The sequence below is a fragment of the Otolemur garnettii genome, unplaced genomic scaffold (genome assembly GCF_000181295.1).
Source record: "Otolemur garnettii isolate 467f Iridium unplaced genomic scaffold, OtoGar3 scaffold00071, whole genome shotgun sequence".
In the NCBI taxonomy this organism is placed as follows: domain Eukaryota; kingdom Metazoa; phylum Chordata; class Mammalia; order Primates; family Galagidae; genus Otolemur; species Otolemur garnettii.
The window spans coordinates 4109150-4127776 of NW_003852466.1; the positions used below are offsets into that span (position 1 = coordinate 4109150).

General features: G+C 42.5%; 1 protein-coding gene across 3 annotated transcripts in view; it reads right to left on the reverse strand.

The window, feature by feature from the left end:
• LYN (LYN proto-oncogene, Src family tyrosine kinase) overlaps window positions 1-18281 on the reverse strand; it is a 92894-nt gene extending 74613 nt beyond the window's left edge. For 2 of the 3 annotated variants that reach the window (XM_023515403.1, XM_003793681.3), the window contains exon 1: window positions 17711-18281. The gene's annotated coding sequence lies outside the window, so the exon portion shown is untranslated. Of the gene's footprint in view, window positions 1-13397; window positions 13416-17710 lie in introns of those variants that run through there. The other variant, XM_023515402.1, reaches the window with a different exon arrangement.
• Window positions 18282-18627: the final 346 nt, after the last annotated feature.

Consider the following 18627-nt stretch of genomic DNA (forward strand, 5'->3'; position numbering starts at 1 on the left):
AACCCGCCACCTTAGGTGTATGTGGCTGGCGCCTTAGCCGATTGAGCCACAGGCGCCGAGCCCAGACTTCTCTTTCTAAAATGTCTTTATTTCATTGGAACAAAGACCCATTCGAGGTGGCTCATGCCTGCTGCCTGGGGTAGTCCGGGCAGGGATTTGCTGTTCTTCACCTGCTTGACAAAGAAGCAGCAGTGTACTGGGGTCCTGCTTCAGGGGACCTGTTCTTTAGATACACTGCACAAGGGCACAAGGATGGTCCACCAGCATCCTTTATATAATAAACAGAGACAATTCAGGTGTCTATAAGGAGAGTTCATTAAAGGGGATGCATTATGAGGGAGCTAAAAAGGAAAATTTGTGTATTTGGACATTCTTGATAATCAAGAATTGCTGAATTTAGCCAGGCACAGTGGCTGAAACCTGTAACTCTAGCTATTGGGTGTCTGAGGTGGGAGGTTTGCTTGAGCTTAGGAGTTTCAGACTGGGCAACAGAATAAGACTGTGTTTCTATAAAAAAAAAATGCTAATTGAAAAAATTATGTATACACACTCATATATCCATACATATCTCCCTATATAAATATTTAATGTACACAGAAAACGTCTGAGAGGACACTGACCACCTTGTTGGTTAGGTTCTAAAATCCATGTGTAAGGTGTAAGATTCAACATAGAAATTTTCTGTTAAAAATTCCTAAGGACAACGCTACAGTTTGCAAAATAGTTTGGAGAAGAGACTTTGTAGTTAGATTACTGAACCCAATTCCCGGGTCAGTAATCTACTGGCTTGACTTTGCAATGTCATCTAAAGCAATCAAAGTGATCATAAGTATCAACTCGGGTCAGTGCCAAAAGCCCAAGGTACAGAAAAAGGACAAACAGGTTAAGCTCCTCCTCTGGGCCTGGAAAGGAAAGCCCAGAGATGAACCTGTGCCAGGTAATCAAAGGTCTCAGCTAAAACTAGAACTTGCTTTTATTCCTTTTACTTGGGACCTAAGTTTTACATAATTATGGGATATAGTGTGATGTTTTGATACCTGTATATAGAGTGTAATTATCAAATCAGGGTCTTCAGCACACCCCTCCCCTCACACAATTAGTATTTCTTTGTGTTGGGAATATGCAACATTCACTCTTCCAGATATTTGAAAATAAACAATACCTTGTTGTTAACCACAGTCGCCCACAGTCCTATAGAAACTACAGAGTTTCTTCTTCCTCCCCAAAAGCCCCACTTCTTAAATTGCCCAATCCCCTGGAGTTTTCTGGACTAGTTTAGAAAGAAAAGACAGGGGGAAAGGAAGCCAATGGGTGGTGCACTGATCTCAAACCAAAGTGACTTTGAGCTTCAAATTAGTTTCAAGTCTGATTGGAGCAACCCTCAGAGGACTCCATCTCTAAAAGAACGCCCTGCGGCTCTCACGCACACTCCTGTGTCTCTCACGCACACCCCTGTGTCTCTCACGCACACTCCTGTGTCAGCTCTGAAACTCTGGGGATCTGTGCTTCCTGCCAACACAGACGCCTTCACATACCCTTCGATTGCGTTCCTTCTTACCGTACTTCAGAAATGGGATTCGTGTTAAAGAAACAAAGTCTTTGGAGGAGCTGCAATGCTTTCTCTAAACCACCTATCAAAGTAATGGAGTCAGAAGAGCCTGGTCAGTAGCCTCAGGAGAGCAGAACAGGACAGGGCACCAGGACTGAGCCCCCCCACCAGCTCCATTAATTCCTAACTTAGTGCCTTCTTTTGCCAATTTCCCTAAATCCCTTTTGAAAGAGGTTAAAACTGAAAAGGATGGAGCCAGACTTTCTTTACTTAAGCAACTAAGATTTTTCTCTTTATGTACCATGGTAATCATTTTCCAACATTCTCTGACAATTTTCCTTTATAAAATCTCCCAGAAATCCAGAGTTGACACAGTTGGTGAGCCGGTGACCCAGGGTGTCCTGGCTTCAGCCCCGGGTTTCTCTGTTTGGCAGGCCTGCAACAGAAGGCCCTCCCTGGGGCTTAGATGCTGTGTGGGACCCGAACGGTGCTGGGGGCAGTTAAGGCAATGTTGTTCTGGTATCTTGTGATTCCCCCAGGTTGCAAACCTGCTTCTATGGTTTGAGTATCACCACCAGTGAGTAATTAAGGTTTAGCCATCGGGCTACCCCTAGAAGGGAGGAGGATACGATTTAGAAGAAGCACTTCTTGATTTGTAAGAAGTGAGAGAGAAGTCTGAAGGAGAGAGTGAAGCCTGGAATGGAACCTGTGTCCTAGGCACCTGCCGGCCTCGGACACTCAGAGTCAGTTGGGAAAGGGAGGTGGGGTGGAAAGTGGCTTTAGGAATATCTAGCTAGTGTCAGGGTCCTTGTTCCTCCCCACGGTTGAGACTTCTCCGGGTCTGGAAGAGGCGCCCACTTCTCTCCTGCTCTCCTGTCTCACGTGAGCAGGATGAAGCGGTGAGGGCGGCAGGCGTCAGGAGGAAAGAGCTGGAGGCTCCCTCGGGGGTCCCCTCACTCGGCCTGTCATGGTTTTTAGAAGATCCAGAAGTTTTCTGTGTCCATAAACCTTGCTCTGTGTGTCCAGATAACACTCCCCAAATCAGTAATGTCCAGTCAAATCTCAGCAGGCCAGTCAGTGGCCCAGACCAGCCCAGAGAAGACGGACAGTGGCTGCAGCTCCTCCTCCGGATGGCACAGCGGGCCCTGAGCCACCTGACACTGTCCAGGAAGGGAGCAGGGAGGAGAGGCAGCGGGAGGGACTAAGCTCTTATGTTGAAGAAACTGAGTCACAAGGGAAGACAGACTAAACCCTGGGGGCAAACTGCAGACCTTCTCCCTACAGCTGCTATTCAGCAGGCTGAGGAACGAGCGGTCACAGACTGTGAAGGCTTTTTGTGTTGCTGTTTGCAAGTAGTGGTATTACAGAGCGTGCGTTTGGCAAGCCCACTAAAGCCCATAAAACACAGTGGCTCTGAAATCACTGCCGGTGGTATACAATGTTGAGAAAATACCAAGACCTTCTGAATTGGATACTTTAAGAGGGTCAGTTTTATGGTCTACAAATTTTATTAATAAAAATTTAATCAAAAATGTCCCTCGGGATGGGGAAAAAATATGGCTGGTCTCCTCTTTATTTTTACTTATTTTTTAAATTTAAAAAAACTGACCAATAGAGATAGTGTATGTTCCATGGTTTCCTGCTTATTTTATTTATGCCTTTGTGTTCCAAATCTCACACATTTTATTTACGTTTACCCTGGTTTGAAGCCACTTTCACACATCATAACCACAGCTCCTGGAAGACCCAGGGGTCCTGTACGAATGTGTGGCAGAAACTTACGAAGTTCAACCGATACTGAGACATTCTGAAATTATGATGCATACAAAGAGCCCATTAACTCTGTTTGCCAGAACTTAATACGCACTGGGTACAGCTTTAATCACCATATTTACTAGAGTGGGTCCAGAAAAGAATTGCAAGACAGTTAAAGAGGTACATGAGGGTCAAAGACCTGGAACTTGGTGTCTGGAGCAGAGGGGCTGAAGGGTCAAGTGGCTGTGGCCAGAAGGCCCAGGGGATGGCCCAGGAGGGGATGTGAGACTCAGGAAGTCTGGCGGCAGAGTCCTACACTTATGTTTGATAAGAGCTGGACAGTCCTACAGTCATAGCAGATCACTGCCTTCACCACACTCTATAGTTTTCTCACCATAAAATGAAATCATTGGGCTTGGCACAGGAGAATAATTGATACAATCTTTAACTTGATAATAAGTCCTTTGCAAAGCACGAACTTCTTAACCTAACACCACCACTTCTAGGAATTATTTCTAAGGGAATATCGGGGGTTATAAGAAGCTCTGTGCAAAAGGGTACGTCATGGGACTGTTGGAAATACCATTCAGAAATATACTTGTTTGTCAAATAATAAGTCACTGATTAAATGAATGCAAATCAGCTCTCAAAATTGATTTCACCAAAGACCAGTACTGTGAGGGTTTTCATCTTACAAAGTAGTAAATTCACCAAAATGTATATCTTTTAACTATTGGTGAGGTTCGTGTAATTTCATATTAGATGGGACAGTTTTTGACAGTTTAAGTTTATAACAGTTTGTATTAGTTGGAGTCATTTTTATATCTTCAGAATATAATCATTCTTATCAAATCTAATTCCTTTAAAAGATTTAAAGATTTCCTTTTGAGGAATGCTTTCTTTTTAAAAGCTAAGGACTATTGAGTCTTCTCAGGGATATACTGACCTTAGTTCATACTAACAGGCAGCTTATATATTGTCTGAGACACTGCTGTCTTTCTAGGTTCCCAATTCATTTCTTACTTCACCCATCCCTACACGTTTAGGATTTTTAACTAATGAATATCACATCATGTTTTTATCATATGTGAAGTTCAAGTCTCCTGCTGCTTTCTAGTCTCCCTCTGTACAGCCTCACTTCTCTTCCTCATCTCCGGATGGTTCTCGTCTTTGGGGCCAGACAGTTCTGCAAACAGCTGCCAAATTATCCTAATTTTTCCTTTTTAGAAATTAACGTTTCAGCATGTCATATGTATAGGGAATGTTTTGGTCATTTCCAACTTCTTTCTGATGCTTCTAAATTTATATTTAAATTTTAAAACCAAAATTAAATTTTAATTAAAATTTTGCATTCTTAATTGCAGAAACATCAATGTTGGCATGTTATTTGAAACAATGGCAGAGGAATATTAAAATGCATTAGTACGGCCATTATGGAAAACCATATGGAGGATCCTGAAAAAACTAACAATAGAACTATCGTATAATTCAGCAATTCCACTATTGGGTGTATACCCTAAAGAAAGGAAAAACCAGTATTTCAAAGAGATATCCATATGCTCATGTTTATTGCAGCATTATTTACAATAGCTACAATTTGGAAATGACCCAAGTGCCCATCAATGAATGAATGGATAAAGAAAATGTGGCATAGATTCTAGTGAAATGTTATTCTGCCATGAAAAAGAATGAACCATCACATCATCATTTGCAAATGGACGGAATTGAGGTTATTATGTTAAGTGAGATAAGCCAAGTATAGAAAGACAAATATTGCATGTTCTCACCCATTTGTGGGAGCTAAAAAAATAGATCTCATGAAGACAGAAAGTAGACTGGTGATTTCCAGAGGCTGGGAAGAGTAGAGGGAAGGAGGGAGATGAAGAGAGGCTTATTAAGGGTACAAATGTGCTGTTGGACAGAAGAAACCAGACTGAGTGTTTGATAGAGCAGTAAGGTTACAGTGAGCTATTGTATATTTCAAAATAGCTAGATGAGAATAATTTAAATGTTTCTAGCATAAAGAAAAGACAAATATTAAAGGTAATGGATATCCCAATTACATTGATTTGATCTTTCCAAATTATATGAATGTATTAAATTATTACATGTACCCTGAAAATATGTCCATCTGTTACGAATCAATAAAAGCTATTGGCTATGAAAAAGTTAAAAAATATATTTTTTTACAGATAGAAATAATATTCAAGTAATTTAAAAAAAGTTTCTGGGGCTGGGTGCAGTGGCTCATGCCTGGAATCCTAGCACTCTGCAAGCCCAAGGTGGGTGGATTGCCTGAGCTCACAAGTTCAAGACCAGCCTAAGCAAGAGTGAGATCCCCATCACTACTAAAAATAGAAAAACTGAGGCAAGAGGATCATATGAGCCCAAGAGTTGGAGGTTGCTGTGAGCAATGATGACGCCATGGCACTCTACCCAGGGTGAAAGCTTGAGACTCTGTCTCAAAAAAAAAAAAAAAGTCAGGCCAGGCGTGGTGGCTCATGCCTGTAATCCTAGCATTCTGGAAGGCAGAGGTGGGTGGATTACCTGAGCTCATAGGTTTGAGACAAGCCTGAGTCAGAGTGAGATCTAGTCTCTAAAAATAGCCAGGCATTGTGGTGGGTACCTGTAGTCCCAGCTACTTGAGAGGCTGAGGCAGGAGAATCGCTTGAGCCCAAGGGTTTGAGGTTGCTGTGAGCTGTGATGCCATAACACTCTAACAAGGGTAACAAAGAGAGACTCCGTCTCAATTTAAAAAAAAAAAAAAAGTAAGCATTTCACATTGTATATCAAATCACTACCCTGTACCACATAAATGCATCAATGTACAGGGTTGTGATTTAATAAAGAATTAAAAAGGCTTCTGGAAAATCAGAACATTTGATAATTATCAAACTGGCCTTTGGGTAATTGGCTTTTGGAACACTAATCTAGAACATGATGCCTCACTGTAAAAGAATATTATGGTGTCATTAAAATATTGTGTATCTTATTTATTAATACAAAAAGACATCTACAATATATTTAAGTAAAAAGAAGGTAAAAACATTACATATAGAATGATGCCATTTTTTGTAAGGGGAAAAGGTATGAATGAATGGAAAAAAGTCTAGGAAGAAATAAGCTAAAATATCACAGTACTCCTCTATAAGAAATGAGATTCAGGTTTTGCTTTTCCAAATTTTTTAGTTTTCCCATTATATATATGCATGTCTTTGTATATATGTGTACATCTCAGTTTGAAGGTCCTTGGGTCTCATGCTCAGTTCACCTTTTTCGAAAATTTAAAAAAGTTTTCCATTCTGTATATATAACTATACAATGTATTCTTATACAAATAGTACACACACAAGTTATATATATACAATGTATTCTTATACAAATAATACATACACAAGTTATATATATGTATGTGTAGCACAATATACACAATGTAGATGTATAGCATATACACAATATGTTAATTTTATGTAACACTGAATATACCTATTCAAAGTTTTAAATTTCATGCTATTTTAAATTACACATAAACTTTATGGACACCCTGTATATACTATACACACAAGTATGCAATGTATTTTTATTATATATAACATGTAATTTATACAAGTGTTATTTAACATACAAAAATAAAAAATATTTTTAAAAAATTTTAAGAAAATATCATCTGAACCCACAGCTGAAGGTCCTTCAAACTCTGATCAGCTGTAGAAATGAATAACTTGGAAAGGATGTGGCTGAACCCATACTTTTTGCTAAGAATTTGAAGGAAAATGAGCCAGGCATGGTGGCTCACACCTGTAATCCTAGCACTCTGGGAGGCTGAGGCAAGGGGGATGGGGGGCAGGGGGGGCATTGCCTGAGATCATGAGTTCAAGACCAGCCTGAGCCAGAGCGAGACCTTGTCTCTAAAAATTGCTGGGTGCTGTGGTGGGCTCCTGTAATTCCAGCTACTAGGGAGGCTGAGGAAAGAGAATAGCTTAAGCCCAAGATTGAGGTTGCCGTGAGCTGTGATGCAATAGCACTCATGAGACTCTGTCTCAAAAAAAAAAAAAAAACCCAAAAACAGAATTCAAAGGGAAATGAAATGCAGATCCTGAAGATTTTTATTAGCCTTCGGAAAATTTCTTTTTCTTTTCTTTTTTTTTTTTTTGAGACAGAGCCTCAAGCTGTTCCCCTGGGTAGAGTGCCGTGGCATCACAGCTCACAGCAACCTCCAACTCCTGGGCTTAAGCAAGTCTCCTGCCTCAGCCTCCCAAGTAGCTGGGACCACAGGTGCCCGCCACAATGCCCGGCTATTTTTTGCTTGTAGCCATCATTGTTGTTTGGCGGGCCTGGGCTGGATTTGAACCCACCACCGTAGGTGTATATGGCTGGCACCTTAGCCACTTGAGCCACAGGCGCTGATCCAGGAAAATTTCTTGACAACTAGAAGATAAACCTGAGTGTGCTCTGCAGAGGTGGTGAGGGCGCAGCTGGGTGTCCAGAAGGTGCCCAGGCAGAGTGAGGGAGAAGAACCAGGCCATACTAAGGTCCCACAATCAGAAGGAGCTGAGGGGCAGAGAAGGTGCTGGTGGGGCTGGAGAGAAGCCAGCACAGGAGAGAGAAAGACGAACAGAAGGCCAGGGCCTGAACCTCACAGGCCAGTTTGCAGCTGCCAACGAGCATGGCCTGGCTCTGGCAATAGTCTCTTAGACCAGCCTGCAGTAAAAACCCTCCGCCAAGTGGCTCAACCTCATTTGCATAACTTAGTTGAGCAATTTCACACAGAGGAAGACAACAGTGGATTGCTGAAACAAGTGGGGTTTTTTTGGTTTTGTTTCTCTTAATAATAAAAGGGAACACTATGAAAACAAGATGAGCTCATGGAAACTTATGTACAATAGGGAAATAGGGCATTTAAAAGACCAGAAGAGGAAATTCAAAGCAGACTGAATTATGCATGTGCCACCAATCCAGAAGTGTTATTCAACATCAGCTTTGTTCCCAGACTCATTTGCATAATTTACAATCTAGCCACCTGTATTTAGAAACATATATAATTATGTATTTATGCCCCTCTTTAAGAATTAAGTCAACTTACATAAATGCATGCAACATAATAGAAGCTACTATGAAATCAGGAAAAAGTGAATCTAAGCTCAAGTCAACTAAAAGAAACGGAATGTTATGCCACACCATAAGTTTCTGCACAATTGCTAGATGTAGACGGCAAATCTACAAGTCTAAGTTATCTAGAAGCCAAAGCAAAGAGGAAAACATGTCCCTGAATATAAATATATCTCCGTCTCTGCAACAAGATTCCTCAATCTCAGTACAACTGACATCTGAAGATTATTTGCTGCAGGAGACTGTCTGTGAATTGCAGGACGTCTGGCAGCAGCCTTGGCCTCTGCCCACTAGATGCCAGTAACACCCCTCACCCTTCCCTGCCACCAGTGTGACAACCACAAACTGTCTCCAGATAGTGCCAAATATTCCCTGATGAAAACTGCCTGGCAGGAAATCTGATATTTCATTGCTGGTATTAACTTAAGTATCGATATTTTCTATTATAAATTGGGGCAGATCCATATGCTTTCTTGTTAAGTTTAATATCCCATTATAAAATTTAAAGAGCCATGCCTTGGCACCTGTAGCTCTGTAGGACACCAGCCGCATACACCAGAACTGGCAGGTTCGAATCCAGCCCGGGCCTGCCAAACAACAATGACAACTGCAACCAAAAAATAGCCAGGCATTGTGGCGGGTGCCTGTGGTCCCAGCTACTTGGGAGGCTGAGGCAAGAGAATCACTTAAGCCCAAGAGCTGGAGGTTGCTGTGAGCTGTGATGCCACAGCACTCTACCCAGGTAACATAGTGAGACTCAGTCTAAAAAAAAAAAAAAAAAATTAAAGAGCCATACCCAGAAATCTTCTCTAAATAGATGTCTGGGCTCGGCGCCTATAGCTCAACTGGCTAAGGCGCCAGCCACGTACACCTAAGGTGGCGGGTTCGAATCCCCAGCTCGGACCCGCCAAACAACAATGACGGCTGCAACCAAAAAAAAAATAGCCGGGTGTTGTGGCGGGCGCCTGTGGTCCCAGCTACTTGGGAGGCGGAGGCAGGAGACTCGCTTGAGCCCAGGAGTTGGAGGTTGCTGTGAGCTGTAATGCCACGGCACTCTACCCAGGGGGACAGCTTGAGGCTCTGTCTCAAAAAAAAAAAAAAAAATAGATGTCTGCCACTCTGCCTGTACACACAGACACAAACACATATGCACAGTCTTGGTGCCTGTTGCTATTGATCCAAATGCTTCTTATAAGCAAAGCACCACCTTGACTGTGTACTTTAAAGTAGTCTCATGAGACGAGCTTAGAAGCAGCAGCAAGAGTGATTTATACCACCTGCCCATCCCTCGCGTGAGGAAACTAAGGGCCGATGAAATCAAACCAAGATTGGTTACTAATAGATTTTATCTTCAATGAAAGTAAGAAAAAGACTTACATCCTCTATACACAGAAGAGAGTCCAGAAATGGAACCATGCAAATAGAGTAACTGATTTTTAACAAAAGAGCAAAGGCAATTCAATGTAGAAAGTACAGTCTTTTCAATAAATGATGCTGGGACAACTGAACATGGAAAAAACAAATGAAAATCTAGACCCAGATCTTAAACCTTAAAAAAATTAACTTGACATGGATCATTGCGCTAAGTGTAACACACAAAACTCTCCAACTGCTGGAGCACAACCCAGGGAAAGGCCAGCTGACTTTGGACTTGGGGAGGAAGTCCACCTGTGAGGGGAGGAAAAAAACTTTGGCTTCATTAAAATCAAAAACTTCTGCTCTGCAAGATGCTTAAGAAAGTGAAAAGATAAGCCAAAACTGAAAGAAAATCTTTGCAAAATACATATCTAATAAAGGACTGGTGCCCCAAATAAGCAAAGAACACTTAAAAATCAATAGCAAGAAAACAACCCAGTTTTTTAAATGGGCCAAAGACGTAAAGGAACACTTTACACAAGAAGATATACGGAAGGTGAACAAGCCCACGAAAAGATGCTCCATGTCCTATCTCATCAGGAAATTGCAAATTATAACAACAAGGAGATATGACACTACCCTCCTAATAGAACAGCAAAAATCCAAAACACCAACAACCCAAATGCTGGCGAGGAGCTCTTGTTCACGGCTGAGGAAATGTAAGACAGCTGGAAATGTAGCAGCTTTGGAAGACAGATCTGCAGTTGTGACCAAACTAAGTGATCTCTCGCCCGTGGTCCGTAAACCATGCTCCTTGGTCTTCATCACATGGCCACAAAGGTGTTTATGGCAGCTTTACTCCTTATTACCCAAACTGGAGCCTTCCAAGACGTCTTTCAGTAGGTGAATGGATAAATAAAATACACTACATCCACACAAGGGGACACTCTTCACTCCTAAACAGAAATGAGCTATCAAGTCATGAAAAGACATGGAGAAAACGTAACTGTCTATGACTGAGTGAAAGAAGCCAGTCTGAAAGGCTGCACACTGTATGATTCCAACTACATGACGTTCTGGAACAGGCAAAGCTACAGAGACAGTAAAGACCAGTGGCTGCGGGGGGTTCGGGGAGAAGGGATGACCAGGAGGAGCACGGGGGTCGGGGGCAGGGAAAGTGTTCTGTATGACACGTGTGTACTGGAATGGTGGATATATGTGATGGCACGTGTGTCAAAATTGGTGGAATTATAACACAAAGAGTGAACCCGAATGAAAATTGGGGATTTTAGTTAGTAACGTATCAATGTTGGCTTGGTGCCTGTAGCACAGTGGTTATGGTGTTGGCCACATACACCAAGGCTGGAGAGTTCAAACCTGGCCCCGGGCAAACTGCAACAAAAAATAGCCAGACATGTGGTGGGCACCTGTGGTCCCAGCTACTCGGGAGGCTGAGGCAGGAGAATCTCCTAAGCCCAAGAGCTGGAGGTTGCTGTGAGCTGTGACGCCATGGCACTCTACCGAGGGTGACAAAGTGAGACTCTGTCTTTAAAAAGAAAAGCAACAGAATTTCATTAAATCTGCCTGTTAATTCTCAAACTTCTACAACCTTAGCTCAGGAAAGTAACTGGTTTACTGGGAGATCTATTAATGTTTTTAGTGACACAGTCATTATTCTTATCAATATGCCTACAACTATCTATGACAAATGAAATGGACAATTAAATTAGACTCATAAAAACAGCAAGGCAAAGTACATCTGATAATGTGGCCTGAGCTTAACTGTATGTATGTGCGTAGTCAACAGAACTTTATCAGCAATGAGTGATCCTACAGAGCCTCCACTTTCAATCAATAGTTCAGTACCTCAATAAAATAGGATAAGCCGCTGGTGCATGATGTATCTGGTGCCATCCAATCATGACTCCAGAGACACTGGAATTCAGGGAAAGAACGTGCTTTATCTGGTGGGTAGATCTAGGGGCAGGAGGTGGCTTCAGGAAAGTAGGACAGGCATCTGAGTTTTATGTTCAAGCTTCTATAGTCTATTCCGACAGCATAAGCACCTGCCCGTGTATTTTTGAATCAGTATTTCACATAATGTGCTGTTTTATAATATCTAGTAGCTGATTACATAAAGCTGTTATTTATGTTAGAGGTGTTTTGTTTTTTAAATGATATGTGTCTTACCTCCTTCAAGATGAAGAAATTTAATTTTTTAAATATAGCTAAAAGAACCAGGTACAGAGGCTCATGCCTATAATCCTAGCACTCTGGGAGGCCGAGGTGGGCAGATCAGGTGAGCTCAGGAGTTCAAGAACAGCCTGAGCAATAGTGAAACCCCCATCTCTAAAAAAAAAAAAAAAAAAAAAGCCAGGTGTTGTGGCAGGCACTTGTCATCCCAGCTACTCAGGAGACTGAAAAAAGGAATGAATGCTTGAGCCCAAGAATTTGAGGTTGCTGTGAGCTACAATGTCACAGCACTCTACCAAGGGAGACTCTGTTTCAAAAGTAAATAAATAAATAAAATAAAAAATAAATGTAGCTAAAAAATTATTAAAGAAAATGTTAATAATATAGTTTTATTTTAAAAAGCAATATAAAAAGGTTTTATAGGCCAGGTGCAGTGGCTCACACCTATAATCCTAGCACTCTGGGAGGCTAAGGTGGGTGGATTGCCTGAGCTCACAGGTTCAAGATCAGCCTGAGCCAGAGCAAGGCCTCGTCTCTAAAAATAGCCAGGTGTTGTGGCGGGCACCTGTAGTCCCAGCTACTTGGTAGGCTGAGCCAAGAGAATTGCTTGAGCCCAAGAGTTTAAGGTTGCTATGAACTATAACACCACAGCACTAAACCAAGAGCAACAAAGTAAGACTCTGTCTCCAAAAAATAAATAAATAAAAGTTTTTATATATAACATAATTTAAAAGTTTGTAAAGAATATTAATACCAAATTAAGTTGGAATTAACAGTTTTAACACTTTCAAGTTTCTACAGTAGGTCAGTTTTTATGTTTTTTTCCTCATTGCCAAAGTGTCCACAATGAGCTACTTTGATAAAAATATAATTGTAGACTGGGCATGATGGCTCACACCTCTAATCCCAGCACTTTAGAAGGCCAAGGTGGGAGGATCACTTGAAGAATTCAAGAAGACCCTGTCTCTACAAATAATAAGAAAAACTAGCTAGGAACGGGGTTACAGGTCTGTAATCCCAGAAACTTAGAGGGCTGAGGCAGTAGGATCACTTGAGCCCAGGAGTTCAAGGTTGCCATGAGCTATGACTGTACCACTGCACTCCAGCCTGGGTGACAGAGCGAGGCCCTATCTCAAAAACAAAAAATAATACAATAAAAAGAAAAGAAAAGAAAAATAGAGAAATAGAGTTGTGAAAAGTTAAAATCAAATGCAATGAACTACTTACTTCTCCCCGTCCCTTGTACCCAGGGGAGCCTCTCGGACTGCCCCACAACAGGGAGACAAGCAACACCTAGCGGTGGTGTTTCTGTTGTTTCAATGCCTTGGCACTCGCGCCAACCTGTGTCCTCATAGACTGGGGTCACAGGCAGCATCCCCATGGGGCTGTGGCAGAGTAGAAAGGACTTCAAGGAAGCCAGGCAGACCGCACGCACCTGCAGAGCTCCAGTTACTCATGAGGCCATCGGGAGCATCAGTTGAGCCAAGAGTATGAGTCCAGCCTGGTCAACAAAGTGAGAACCCATCTCAAAAAAAAAAAAAAAAATCCAAGATAGATAAATTTACAGAAAATTTTTCTTCCTCCAGGTACAGCACATTCATGAGCTTAGAGCAGCAGTTCTCAACCAGTGGGTTGCGACCCACAGGAACTGTATTAAAGGGTTGCAGCATTAGGAAGGTTGAGAACCACTGGCTTAGAGTAAAGTATGATGGTTAAAAGCCAGGCAAGGATTTGAACCTGGGACAAAGTTTTAAACACATAAGAAGTAAGGCAGAATGTGGACTGGAAACAATTCTTTGGACCCAGCTTGAAGCCAAAGCAGCAGTGACTCACCAAGTGACACATCTGTACAGTGGCAGGATCCTAGAAGTGGACTAGAAAGTCCTTTTAAACTCATTCTAGGAGTGTAAAAGTGAAAAGAAAACCCCACAGGTCATGACTGAACTCAAATTACTTTCTTAAAAATGAAGATGGCCAAGATGTGCCATAAGTTTGAGGAGAAGAGAAGGGGATGGTTCTCCAACTGTGTGCTGAGGCATGGCAGGGCCCGAAGTCACAGGGATGCCACAGGGTATTTCAAATTTTCAAGAAAAACGTAATGAGGACGGCGCAGTGGCTCAGGCCTGTAAATCCTAGCACTCTGAGAGGCTGAGACGGGTGGATTGCCGGAGCTCACAGGTTCCAGATCAGCCTGAGCAAGAGCGAGACCCCGTCTCTAAAAACAGCCAGGCATTGTGGTGGGCGCCTGTATTCCCAGTTCCTCGGGAGGATGAGGCAAGAGAATCGCTTAAGCCCAAGAGTTTGAGGTTGCTGTGAACTGTGATGCCATGGGACTTGACTAAGGGTGACAAGTGAGACTCTTGTCTCAAAAAAGAAAAAGAAAAATGTAATGACATGTGTCAGACACCATGAAAGCTCCCAGCTCCTGGTGCTTGTTTCAACACTAGATCATGCTGTATTCCTTTCAATAGCACCACATCTTTGTGAAACCAGGATTTCTATTGGTTGTTGTGATAAAAAATATGCAATCATCGCTTGAAAATCGACATGGATGGCTCGGCGCCTATAGCTCAACTGGCTAAGGCGCCAGCCACGTACACCTAAGGTGGCGGGTTCAAATCCCCAGCCCGGACCCGCCAAACAACAATGACGGCTGCAACCAAAAAATAGCCGGGAGTTGTGGCGGGGGCCTGTGGTCTCAGCTACTTGGGAGGCGGAGGCAGGAGACTCGCTTGAGCCCAGGAGTTGGAGGTTGCTGTGAGCTGTAATGCCACGGCACTCTACCCAGGGGGACAGCTTGAGGCTCTGTCTCAAAAAAAAAAAAAAAAGAAAATCGACATGGAACAGACAGTGAGGATGGTGGTGTCCAGCACGATTCCAAGGTCTGTGTGAAATCAGTAGTGAGCAGCTGTGGTCATTTAAGAATTACATTAAAATATTATATTTTATTTTTATGCACATTATTTTTTCAATGGTACTAAGTCATTTTAACAAAAACAATTTATTAAGTTGTTTGACCTCACTACTCACTCATTGGATTTTTACATATTTCTTCTGCTGTTGGCTCATCTTAAAAAGTCACAGACACTCAGAGAGCTGTACACCAAGAATGCCTGGGAACCTGTGAGTAAGTCGTTTTTATAAATGTGCGAAGCAGCAGGCAGCAGGCTGGGACGGAGTGGCGGGCAGTGCAGCGGGACGGTGGGGAGACGCCGGGGAAGCACCAGGGAAGGAGAGGCAGGTCTCCTGGCACTGGGAACCCCCCTTTACCTGTCATAATGCCCCCCTGCTGTGAGGGGAGACTCCTGACTCTCAGGGACAATGAATGCCTTTGGGGCCACTCCCAATTCATTCCAGAAATTTCAAAATTACTTAAACAGCATGACAGACAATTGTGTTGTATTTCTATCTTTCTCACTGAAAATTTTTCATTTTTCTTAGCATTTTAGTCAATGAAGGAGTAAAACCTTAGTCACCGTTCCCACTTTTGTATCAGGTTACTAATTAGCCTTGGCATTTCTGCAATATAATTGCATTTCTAGCCTGAGGAAAAGGCAGGGACCAGAGAGGCACATAGTGAATTTCTGTGTTTCCCCACACTGTCTTCCTTCTCTACTAAACCTTACTTACATCAGTGATTTTCAAAAGAAATTCAAAGTCCAGTAAGTATATTCTTGTTTTTACTCTTTTTTTGATGAACATAATTTAAGTGTGCCATGGATGGAAATTTAACTATATGTTCAAGTGTGCCATGAGATTAAAAAAAAAAAAGGTTGAAAAACATTGCCTTCCATGATACCAATTGCTAAGAGATCTCTTGTAGGTTGAACCTGGTTTTCTTGCAGGTCCCCATGGTGTCAGCGTTTCCCTGACTTTGCTACACTCATCTTTACACTTTGTATTTTCATCATGTTACTTTATATTCAAAACTCTTTAAAGACTACCTTCTACAATTTACCTGATTCCATGAGTTAACACACCTACACGCAAAGCCAGGCTTTAAAACCATGATGTTCTTTTTTTTTTTTTTTTTTGGGACAGAGTCTCAAGTTGTCCCCCTGGGTAGAGTGCCATGGCATCACAGCTCATAGCAACCTCCAACTCCTGGGACCACAGGCGCCCGCCACAACGTCCAGCTATTTTTTGGTTGCAGCCGTTATTGTTGTTTGGCGGGCCTGGGCTGGATTCGAACCCACCACCTTGGGTGTACATGGCTGGCGCCTTAGCCACTTGAGCCACAGGCGCCGGGCCAACCGTCATGTTCTTTACCCACACACTCCCCACCTACTTTTCTCTCTACGTTTCCCTGTAGCTTTCTAGATGAATTTGCCTATTTTGGCATCTAAACTCCATAAGAGTAGGAATTTCTGTCCATTTTATACTCTGTTGTATTGCCAGTACAAAGCAGTTATAAATGGTCTATGATATGTATTGAATAAAGAGTGTAGTATAAATGCTCAATACCTGTTAGAAATTATTATTTCACCAACACCATCACCTCTAGTGCAGAGGCCACCAATGCCAACAGACAAAAATCACCCTGGCCCTTGCAGCCTCTCACAGCGTGGCCTCGGCCTACTTCACATCACCTGTGTTACTCCAAATATAAGACTGCCACTGACAGGCACTTCTGTAAGTCACATGGTGGCATCATCTCATGTGTTCTGGGCTATTTATACAAGTGCCACCTGTGCTCCAAACCTAACTCAAAACCCATCTTGCCTGATCTACAGCAGACCACGTCATTCTCTCTTTCTGATTTTTTCTCTGTACAGTCGATATGGAACTTAGTCACAAGCCCAGGGGCATGTCTTAGAAGACAGTCCTTAGTCTGTTCTATCACTCCTGCATGATCTATCACCTGTAAGGTTTAAGAGCTTGCGGACTCTTCAAGGGCAGGTACTGTCTCTCCTTCCCCTCTCTAGACCACCCACCGCTACCACCACGGTGGCCACCCAGTTACCAACTCAGCAACAAATCACTGTTTGTTCAATTAAAGTGAACTTAAAAATCCTAGGGACTGTATTTTGTGATCAACAGCCATTCTGTGAGTAACAACTATCTTTTTCTTAGCCACAATCTATTTGGTTTACAATAGGTGATTAATAAATGTGAGTTCCCAAAATTGTTTTAGTTTCAGATCTATAGACCATAAAAACAAGCAAAATGACCCCATTAACTGAAAATCTAGGATCAGTCAAAGAGGTTGAACTGAAAATCTCTTACTGTAAGAAAATAATTTTCCTGAAGTAAAGCAGTAAAGGGCCTCAGAATGGGGAAACGGGTCCAGCCTGGGTCATCCACTTATCAACAGCCACATAAAGATCAGCAATTTACTTAATTAAACTTCACTTTCCTCTTCTGTTAAATGTAGATAATACTCCTCCTTCCCCGTTTTGTGAGGATTAAGTGAACTAGCACGTGTTAAAAGCTTCTCCCGCAGCAAGTGAACAATGTGCTCCTTCCCATTTCCCTTCCCTGTCCTTCAAAACAAGGAAAGCCAGATGATAGTGGCATTATCACACTTCCACGAAGAAAGGCTCCCGTGACCTTCTGCACTAACAAAATTGTTAAACAAGAATTGCTGTGAGTGTGGATCCTTCAGGAGTGTGGATCCTGCTCAGTCGTTTTCATAGCGCCCCAGCTCCTTGCCCTCCTTCTACTTTACCGAAATTCAAGTGCTCCAAATTTCAGACCTTTCTCCAGCCCACACTGGCCTCCCCTCAGTTAATCTGCTAAATCATTTACCTGTAGTGACAACCCGCACTCACGTACACGGCAGGATGGATACGTTGTCCTGAGAGGTATTTCTCTTCAATTAGCAGTGACCTTTTTTCTGAGATTTTTGTCACCAAGTGAGTAGAAAATGACGGCTCCTACTTTTCAGCCTCAAGGCATGTTGAGCTGAAGAAGAGGCACAGATGCCAAGAGTGGAGACACAAGACAAAGCCACTCAGGCTGCTTACTTCCCCAGGTGGACGCAGAATTAATCACAAAGTTGCCTCTGTGCAGTTTCTTTGCCTGAGGAGCCAGTCCCCGAGACTGACGCCCCGGCCAGCCTGTGTTCAGTCCCCAGGCCAGTCCCCAGTGCCCTGCCTCCCTCGCCAGCCTCCCGCTGACTAGGAAAGGGACTTGGCCTCCTGGGAGGGAGATTAGGTTTTTGAGAAGCCCCAGGAGGAGGAAGTTTCTTGTTCCCACGGGCCTGGCCGGGTTTTTCTTTTTGTGGGTGTGTTTTCTCTTTCTGAAACCAGGAAGCTAAATTTGCCTAATGGTTAAACCAAAAGGATTAGAGATTCTTTCTGCAAGAAGCCACAGTGGCCTGGGGTCTATCCCACCCCTCCATGTTAAAAATCAGCCCATTTCCAATCGCTGGCCAGAAGGGGGGTTTCCAGACCCCCCCAGTGAGACCTATTGTATTACATTATTTTTATGAAGAGGACCCTATTACAGAGTCTTCATGTGATGCTTCTCACTTTCTCCCCCATGCTCCAAAAGTACAAATGCTAAATTATATATGTATATAATTTGTTCAATTAAAGTGAACTTAGACACATATAAGAAAGTTCTGTATCTTAGAACTTTTTTATATATATAAAAACTTCCTAAAAGACAAACATCACATTTTCACTCTCCATCTTTCTTCACCTCTTTTAAAGAAATTATTA